Source organism: Panicum virgatum, chromosome 1N (assembly GCF_016808335.1).
Source record: "Panicum virgatum strain AP13 chromosome 1N, P.virgatum_v5, whole genome shotgun sequence".
Classification (NCBI taxonomy): Eukaryota; Viridiplantae; Streptophyta; class Magnoliopsida; order Poales; family Poaceae; genus Panicum; species Panicum virgatum.
In genome coordinates, this window is record NC_053145.1 from 13,542,560 (window position 1) to 13,552,361 (window position 9,802).

General features: G+C 44.4%; 1 long non-coding RNA gene across 1 annotated transcript; it reads right to left on the minus strand.

Moving 5' to 3' along the window:
• Positions 1–7,761: 7,761 nt before the first annotated feature.
• LOC120655229 lies at positions 7,762–8,891 on the minus strand. Its single transcript, XR_005667378.1, has 2 exons — positions 8,691–8,891; positions 7,762–8,116 (listed from the first exon to the last, which is right to left on the minus strand). It is a non-coding gene; the product is annotated as an uncharacterized LOC120655229 (long non-coding RNA).
• Between the last annotated feature and the right edge of the window lie 911 nt (positions 8,892–9,802).

Here is a 9,802-nt window from a genome sequence, read left to right on the forward strand (position 1 = left end):
ACCAAGTCAGTTGCCACGTCATCACCATGTTAGCTGCCACGTGATTGCCATGTCAGCTGCCACATCATTGCCATGTCAGCTGCCACATCATCACCACATTAGCTGCCATGTCAGCTGCCACATCATTGCCACGTCACCTGCCACATCATCGCCATGTTAACGGCCATGTCATTTATGAGTGACATGGCAATTAAATCCGTGACGTTTATTTTCATCATAAATGATGGGCATGGGTTGAGATGGGTGGGCTTGGACTATTTTATGATGGTTTCAAATCGTCACGGATTAAGTAATCTGTGACAATTTTGCTGAAAACGTCACGAGGTATAATCTATAACGCTCAATACATAACGAATTTTGAGATCGTCACAAATATTGTTTTATGATGTTTTTTTGGTGATCCATGACGAAATTGCAACGTCATGGATCAACAGATTTCTTGTAATGAAAGGTTATGACTCTATTTGGGTTGTGGTTGATAGACTGACTAAGTCAGCACATTTTATTCCGGTTGGCACTCGTTATTCCACAAAAAGATATGCTGAACTATACCTTGAGCATATATTATGCTTGCATGGTATACCCAAGACTATCATCTCTGATCGTGGGAGCCAATTCATTGCTCGCTTTTGGGAGCAATTACATACTTGCTTAGGAACTCATATGATCCGCAGCTCTGCTTATCACCCTCAGACCGATGGCCAAACAGAGAGAATAAACCAGATATTAGAGGATATGCTTCATGCATGTGTCTTAGCTTATAAGCAAAAATGGGATGAATGTCTGCCATTGGCTGAGTTCGGTGCTCACCACCGGTCGGACCGGCCCTTGCCCTGAACCCTTTCAAAATTTCTGATTCAAATCTAAACCGCCCAAAACTCAAAATTTTCCATTGAAACTTGAAGTTTGACCAAAATAGAAGTTGTAGAGGATGAATAAATCTACAACATTGATATTGATCGAAAATTGATTCGAGGCTTAGTTTAGAGAGAAAAACTGGAATCGAACAAGCTAAAGGTGAAGCATTCCATGGAAGGTGAAACTGTGCTAATGACGAATTTAAGCTCATGATTAGCAGATTAAACATGAAATTAACACCAGGGTGTTACACTTATTCCCCACTTCTCTTCTTCTTCCTCTCCCCTTCTTCTTCATTATTTCTTCCTAAAAATGAAGAGGGGGCTTAGGGTGGTATCCATTGATTTTGGGGAGGTAGGGGGGCTTAATCCCCCCTAGCCCCCCCCCCCCCCCTCCCCTTTGGATCCACCCCTGAATGTACCCCGGCCCGATCCGATATGAACTCGGCAGTGAAAGTGAAATAAAATCGGGCTCGGGGCTCAGAACAGACTCCATCCAGGTCTTGGAATTGAATCTGCAAAGTTACAGAGTCTTGGAGACATACTAGCCAGGCTTAAGGATGGGTGATATCCATTTTTCTCTTTCCTTCCTAACATCATGGAAGCTGATGGGATTTCTTTTTATTTCGTCATGTTTCCATCCCTAGTCAGGCCGTTCAATATGTATTTCATATCGTTAAAATGAGCCCCCCATTCTTTGTCCTTGTCAAAAATGTGGGTGCATGCAATTCTTTATGGAATCAAAAAATGAGAGCCCCCCAATCCACTGGTTCATCGAATAGAATCTGCAATCCAAACTAACATATTTATATAATTTCTAGTGAAGTTCTTTTTAACTTAGACCTGATCATCTATCGGGTCGGGTCGGATTCGGGTCAGGTCATTCGGGTTTCGAGTCAAAAAATGTTGGCCCATGCCCGGCCCATGACATGGTCGGGTCGGGTTCGGGTTGGGTCGGGTTGGCCCGCAATTTTGTGTGTAATTTTTGGGTTGGATCGGGTTTTTTTCAGTTTCGGGTCAAATATTTCGGCTCATACCCGACCCGTCATTTGGTCGGATCAGATCGGGTTTTTTTTTCGAGCGGGTTGGGTCTGGTTCATTGGGTCGGATGGCCCATGATCAGGTCTACTTTGACCCTAGCATAGTTACATAAGAATTCAGAGAAAGCTACTATATTCAAGTTGTTAGTGGCTTGCATAAGACAGAAAAGGTGGCAATTAAAATGATCCAACTAAAAAGAGGCAAGTTATCATATAGACACAGTGAGGAGAGACCTATTCTCAACTAACAACAATGTAGATACAACGCGGTGAAGGTATAGATAAAGCATCTTGATATAAAAGCTACCTGACTTGTCCTTACTAAATATGCCAACTACTAGCCATCGATAAATCGTGTTTCACAAAAAGTCATTGATAAAAAACAGCACTAACAGTTGCTGTTACATATTGTGATATCAAATGAGAGAGCTTGATAGCGTGTAGTCGATCATGAATTTTTTTTTTGTTTCTTCATTGAATACCTGTTACTGGAGCCTGAAACACTTCCCGGTATACTAATACATTTGTTAATGCCTACAAAGTTAGGCATGCATGTACAAAATGTTTCAAGACATATGAGATAGGAACCTAGAAATATAAACGTCTATAAAAGCACATAAATTAATGTTGTAACAAGACTGAAGCATGCATGCTTGGTTCACAATGCCATGAATTCAAAGTAAAAAAAAATGTAGGCCTTTTACCAATGTGCTGCATGCTTATATATAACTAGGCCAGCAGTGTTTGCAAACATTATTATGAATCTTTACTATAGAAGGGCTCAGCAATTGAACTCATGCTTATTGGATATGTGTCAAATATGTGCACAATTCGGTTACGACTGGAGTTGAGTTATAATTTGATAGGTTAGGGATAGAGTTTGGGTCGTACTTTGTATCCATAGAGCCCATAAATATGAAGGCACTACGTGTAACAGTGAGACGACTTGGCGGCTGGTGTGGGCAGCTGTGTGACCGCGGTAGTGCCCGGATGCCGGTGTAGCTGTTGTTTATGAGGAGGAGCGCCCGGTTGTCATGACCTGAGGATGTAGGCACATCGCCGAATCTCATTAAAAAATATCGCGCCTCGATGTCGTTCTCGTTTTGTGTGATCTTGTGATTTGATTTTGCGTTCTTGGGTTATCGCTTTCGCGCTTATTATTCTAACAAAGTGGTATCAGAGCCGAAGGTAAGAAAATCTGGAATATCTCCGGGGTACATGGTGACGGGGGGAGCTCGTGAACGTCTCCGAAAGGTCGCACGGGTTGTGTGTGGCTGGAGAGTTGGACTCGGGGCCTGGAGAAAATCTTTTGGGAGATCACATTGGTTGTTTGTGATGGAAGAGTTGGGTCTGATGTGTGATAAGGAAGATTGTGAGATTTAGTGTCCCATCAGAAATTGATGATGGGGGAGTCCAATATATAAGGTGGGGTAACCCTCCATCAGGCTAGTCTTTTGGGTTGAGTTACGCCCGAGGTCTTGGTTGGTTGGGCTCCGGTGGACCTGAGACTTGGTAGGGCGCCAACTCATGGGTGTAGCGAGCCGGGCTGGTATAGCGGGCCGGGCCGGATTCCGTTGCGCACTCTAATAAGTGGTATCAAAGCTAAGTGGTATCAAAGCCAGATTCAGAGAGAAAATCCACGAGGAGGTGCGATGGGCATGTTCCACACCGCGCATGGTCCCACAGGCTATCTGGGAGGGACAGGGCGCAAGGTGGAGCATAGCGGCGATCGACTACTCGATCAGTGGTGTTGGACACATCGGACGGATGGCTCGAACCGTCCAATGAGCTATAATCAACAGGGATGCATCCAGACGTGGAGATCGGGCTGATAGCGGTTGTAGGCTGCGGCGGCTTCAGCTCGCGATCAGATTGACAGATGGTCGATCGTGATCGGCTTGGTCGTTACAGACTCAAGGTGGAGTAGCAACGATGGTGGGGAAAGCCATGGTGGACTCAGGCATGTTAATGGAGACGGTTTGTTTTAGGTTACGTGATTGTGAAGTTGCAGGTGGCGGCCCGGAGCGAGATGTGAGGCAGTTGTGGTGCTCCCTAGGGCACGGCCACGAGGCACGCGTAGGCGGGCAGGAGGGCGTGTGCCGGAGCGGTCAGGCCAGAGATGTCTAATGCATGGTCGCTTGTGATCTAGCCCAAGGAAGGAGGCACCATGGTGGTGTGTGTGCTACAGGGGCGTGCTGCAGCTGGTGGCGTGCACGATAATGAGTCAGTAGGGGCCGATGGAGATCAGGCAAGGAGAAGATTGCATGCTCGCATTCATGGATAGGAAACCGGCCATGATTAGGACTCTGACTTCAAAAGGAAATTGGCCACAGCGTGGGCCCCATGGTGCATGGCTGTTCACAGGTGCATGAAGTGAATTGGGACTCCGACTTCATGAGGAAACTAGAACATTGCGCGGCGTTGCCGCGCAGAAATATGCCCTACAGTTCAGTTTTATTTTAATAAATTAAACTGCAAAAAGTCCGGGGGGGGTTTCGTAAAATTGGTAGACTGCGGTGGTTATTTGATAAATTTGGCGTCGACGGAGTACCGGTCGATTACTGAAAAGTTCAAGGGGTTTTTCATAAAATTGATGGACTTTAGAATCATTTTAACAAAGTCCAGGGTTTTTTTTACAAAATTCACGAAGTACGCCACGATTACTAAAAGTTTAGGTTTTTTTTTAAAGTAAGGCTCCACGAAGTCCGAGGGGTTTCCCATTAAATTGATGGACTCCGTGTTCATTTTGACAAAGCTCAGGATTTTTTACAAAATTTACGTCCCTATCTATTCCTGACCGTCGGATCGCGATCCGACGGCCGATATTTTCCGTGCTGACGTGGAGGGCCTCTGTGGCCTCGAGCGCGACGGGCTTTCAGTCATAAAAGATAGGCCACAGGGTGGGCCCCATGATGCATGGCTAGTTTTAGGCGCAGGCAGATCACACGTGCATGACTTGAATCACAGGAAAGAAAAATAATCCTGCGTAACAAGCAAAGGAAGGGATAGCTGGAAATATGTTCGGAATAGAAAAGGAAATGGCAAGTGGAGTCTGTTTCTGTTTGAACTTGGCCGGCCATCTTGTCTCCATATAATCAACTGAGAACACGGGATTGCACAGGAAGCAACCAAGCTATTTGTTGACCAAAGCTTGCGCGGTTGAAGGCAAACAGGAGGCGGCGCTCGAGCGGATCGGCATCGTTCGTGTGCGACGGACGTGGAGGTCGACGAGGCTCGTGAGCTGCAGGTAGTGCACAGGCAGTGCACGGCAGAGCGTCCAGGCGAGGGCGCGAGGAAGGAGCACGCGGGCAGCGTTCTCATCGACCAGTGTGCAAGTAGTGCGCAGGCGGCGTACGGTGCATATAGTCGAAGGTTCTTTCGGCGATCTATAGCAACAGGCATATGGTGTTGATGGCTTCCAAATTTGAGGTGGCGAGGTTTGATGGTACCGGAAACTTTGGGCTGTGGCAGACGAGAGTGCAGGACCTGTTGGCTCAGCAGGGTATCTCGAGGGCCCTCAGCGAGAAGAAGCCGATGAAGGTGGATGATAATAAGTGGGAGGAGATGCAGGCGCAAGCATGTGCTACTATAAGATTGTGTCTCTCATATCAGATCATGTACCATGTCATGGATAAAACATCGCCGAAGAAAATTTGGGACAAGTTGGAAGAGTAGTTTATGTTCAAGACATTGACCCGAAAGTTGTACCTGAAACAGAAATTGTATGGGCTTGATGCAGGAGGGGTCAGATCTTGCAGAGCATATTAATATCTTCAATCAATTAATTGATTATCTTAGGAAGGTCGATGTGAAGATTGATGATGAAGACAGGGCTATTATTCTTCTGTGTTCGTTGTCGGGGTCTTATGAGCACTTGATTACTACGCTGACATATGGCAAGGAGGATGTTAAGGTGGATGAAATTTTTACAGCTTTACTCGGTCATGAGCAAAGGAGGAAGAACAATTTATCTGAAAATCCTTCTGGAGGTGCTTTTGTAGTCAGGGGTGATCACGATGCTGAAGATAAGAAGGACAATATGAAGAAGAAGGGACCGCAGTGCTATAAGTGCAATGGATGGGGACATAAAAAGGATCAGTGTCCGGAACTGAAGAAGGGCGGAGGAACCGCAAGTGTGGTGATTGCCATAAAGTAGGACGACTTGGATAGCGATGGTGATGTTCTCACAATATCAAGTCAAAAATCTTGTGAAGCGTAGCTGTTGGACTCAGGTAGCTCGTTTCATTCAACACCAAAGAAGGAGTGGTTCTCATCATACATTGAGAAGGATGGTGGTTTTGCTAACTTGGGAGATGATTCGAGTTATCGTATCATAGGAGTGGGTGATATCAAATTCAAGATGTGTGATGGACGTGAGATGCTACTTAAGGGTGTGAAGCATTTGCCGGGGCTATGGAGGAATCTAATTTCGCTTTAGTTATTGCATGATGAAGGATGGCTGTATCAAGCGGCGCCTGATAAAAAGACCTTGAGAGTCATGCGGGAAGGCAAGACAGCCATGGTTGGTGAGAAGTCAAGTGCACACCAATACAAAATGATGGGAAGCGTTGTTGAAGGTGGAGTCACGGATAGCATTGCAACAGTGGCCATGTTCTGTCCGAAGGTCGACAAGGCGGCGGGATTGGCCTCGTCGGCCTGTTCTAAGTGAGAGCAAAGGGAGACAACTTAAGTCCGGTACACGGAGGTTCGAGCATGGACGGCTTCAAGGTGGCGTGCATATTCGCCAAGGTGGAGTTTGTTGGATATGTGTCGTATATGTGTACAGTTCGGTTACGACTAGAGTTGAGCTGTAATTTGGTAGGTTAGGAATAGAGTTTGGGTTGTATTTTATTCCCTAGAGCCCATAAATATGAGGGTACTACCGTGTAACCATGAGACGACTTGGCGGCTGGGGTGGGCGGCGGCGTGGTCGCGATGGTGCCCGGATGTCGGTGTAGCTGCTGTTTATGGGGAGGAGCGCCCATAGTCATGTCCCGAGGATGTGGGCACATTGCCGAACCTCGTTAAACAACAACGTGCCTCGTTGTCGTTCTCGTTTTGTGTGATCTTGTGATTTGGTTTTGGATTTTTAAGTTATCGCTTCCGCGCTTATTATTGAAACAATACTTTTGCAGCACTCTTGCCCCATGTTTCGGTTATCATAATTCCCTCCATTTTTCTGTTATGTCTAAGTGCTACCTAGCACATCCCGGAACTGCCTGAAATTTAATATTAAAGCAATATCTGATTCATAGCCATCTTCTTGATTCTATTTGTTAGAACAGGTTTATTTAATTCTAGAGTGCACAATCACAATTTTCCATAAAAGAAAAAATGCACAATCACATACCTGCTGGCTGTTGCCAATCTTACAGGAACTCGAGCCAACAATTTCACTTGTCCTAATGCAAAATCGTGAGCACGACTGCACAAAGATCTGATCTAGGGGGCCTCGAGGCCATGGATCCACCCGATTCGGGCCGGAAGAGAGGGCTTATTATTGGGGCAGGTCGGCGGCAAGCTCCTGTTCCTCCATGGTGAAGACTGCACACTACTACAGCCACCCCTATCACCGCCGGTTCTAAAAGTACATCACCAATGGTTTTGGGTACCGTTGGATTTAAGTCGTTGATGATAGCGGGGTCATCACCGCCGGTTCCAGAACCGTTGGTGATGTGCACCCATCACCGCCGGTTCGTATCTGGAACCATTGGTGATGGAGACATCAACACCGCCGGTTGAAGACACGAACCGGCGGTGAAGACCTTTTTCCCATCAAAAAAATATTTTCATATAATAATATTACATCATTTGTACAACATATATAGTAGATGAGCATCGCTATCCCTCATGCCTTCTAGCTCTGTACCAGAAACTGGTCTGCTCACACATATAGAGGCCTCATAGGCAGAGTTGTAAACGAACCTACTTGATCTCACTTAGTAATTGCTGAAATCGGCATAAACCATACTGATAAAGTTCTATGTAGATAACAGTGCTAAACATTAAAGAGCAGTACTTGCTGTCAGTGCTAAGTATCACAAAGAAAATATGAAGTGGAATACTCTCTCTATGCGTGCCCTTTCTATCTTATGGACAGACTGAATGCTGGTTTCATTATAGTTGCAATTGCCACTGCTTAATACCTGATCACAATACTTCCTTTTATCTCAATCTAAGCTAGCTGCATCCAGTCTCCGCACCCTCGGTTTCATGCAACTGCACATTTTCAAAAAATAAACAAACATACGTTGTCACATAAATGAACAAGAAAGTCGTTTCAGGTATATACATAGTGAAAAGAACCAAAAAACATGCGAGGAATCATATTTCCAAACAACCAAAAAAAATTATACTTCCTCCATTTAGAAATGGATGACGTTATAGGGTTATAGGCTTCTAGTTTTGTTCGAAAATGCATGATGGTTTGGAGTTTCCAAGAGAAATTCCACAGCTTTTCCTACTGCGCCCTTAGTCGTAACAAATGAGTCTATTGTTAGCAAACAACAGTGCACAACCATGCATAGTTTTTTATAAGAATAATCGACATGCTTTCCTTTATAACAACAATGGCAAGGTATCACCACAATTTTTGAAAAAAAAAGTTCTTCAATCATTACCGTTCTCTCCTCAAATTAACGATATAGTGCTCTAACACTACTGGCATATATATGTTAGGGAATCAAAATGTATATGGGTATCTGATTGAATGCAGAACCATAATTTTCAAAGGTAAATTTCTAGTTCAGTGAAGAGCGATTGAATATGAAACTACCAGTTTCAAGAATCATACCTGTTCGGCAAATAGCTCCTCCAAGACATCAATTATCTGCCTATCTTCTGCAACCACTGCCAATGCCATACCCACGAATTTGAAAGGACATAGTCAATAATTCTTGACATTGGCAACAAATTTTTTGTCCTTGGGTCCAAAATCTCGCTGATTATGACAGATTTGTCATATGCTTGTTGCATGTACCCTATCCAAGAACCTTCAGAAAAGGTCCCTCGAGGAACATGTGAAACCATCGCTTCCCTGTATGGAAGCCGTTTCACCTGTAGTAATTGAGAAAATGACAGAACAATCTTCAGTTCTTTTGAAGAGTTTATTTAACATTAGGAAAGAAAGCACAGAATTTAAAATAGCACATCAAAGATGATTCCATGTGATCTCGAGATGATATCAGTAACAAGTTAAATCCATAAATATGTGATAAGTTAAAAGCATTCTCTGTTCAAGAAATAAACCTAAATATCTCTGATCAGCAGTAACGTAGCAAGCAACCCCAAGTCAGCTTGGATTGCTGAATCTTCTACAGATTCATCTGCCAAAATCAGAATCTGCATTTTGCTTTCAAGAATCAGTCAAGGAAAGGCAAGTGACTATACTCACTGGAAATACCAGTGATCGTGGGATTACCTGCGCTGGAGAAATATTGACTCCTAAAAGTTCACTTGGCTCAAGAGCCCTTCTGTGCTCTTGAAAAAAAGAAATTCGAATGAGGCACGCATTGAGCCTTCAAAACCCTTAACTGACCATGTGAAAGGTGTTAAAAAACTGATAATCTAATAGATCACTATGAGCTACTCGCAACATTAAACAATTGATATCATTCTTTCGATACCAGCAGATTCATTGCCCATATGCGATTCATTGCCTAAAAGTTCAACGCTAAATTCAGTTACGTTGTAACAAAGCCTTGCCCATATGCGATTCATTGCCCATATGCGACGAGCGACAGCCCAAATCTATACCTACTGAAGTGAAGGTTCAGAGAGATTGAAGAGGGAGAAACATTCAGAAAAATATCTTGAATTGAAGTGGGAGAATGACTAAATCTTGTACTGCTGGAATCCCTTTGCCGATGGAAGCGGGTTCAGGCAAGGAGGGAATAGCGCAGAGGT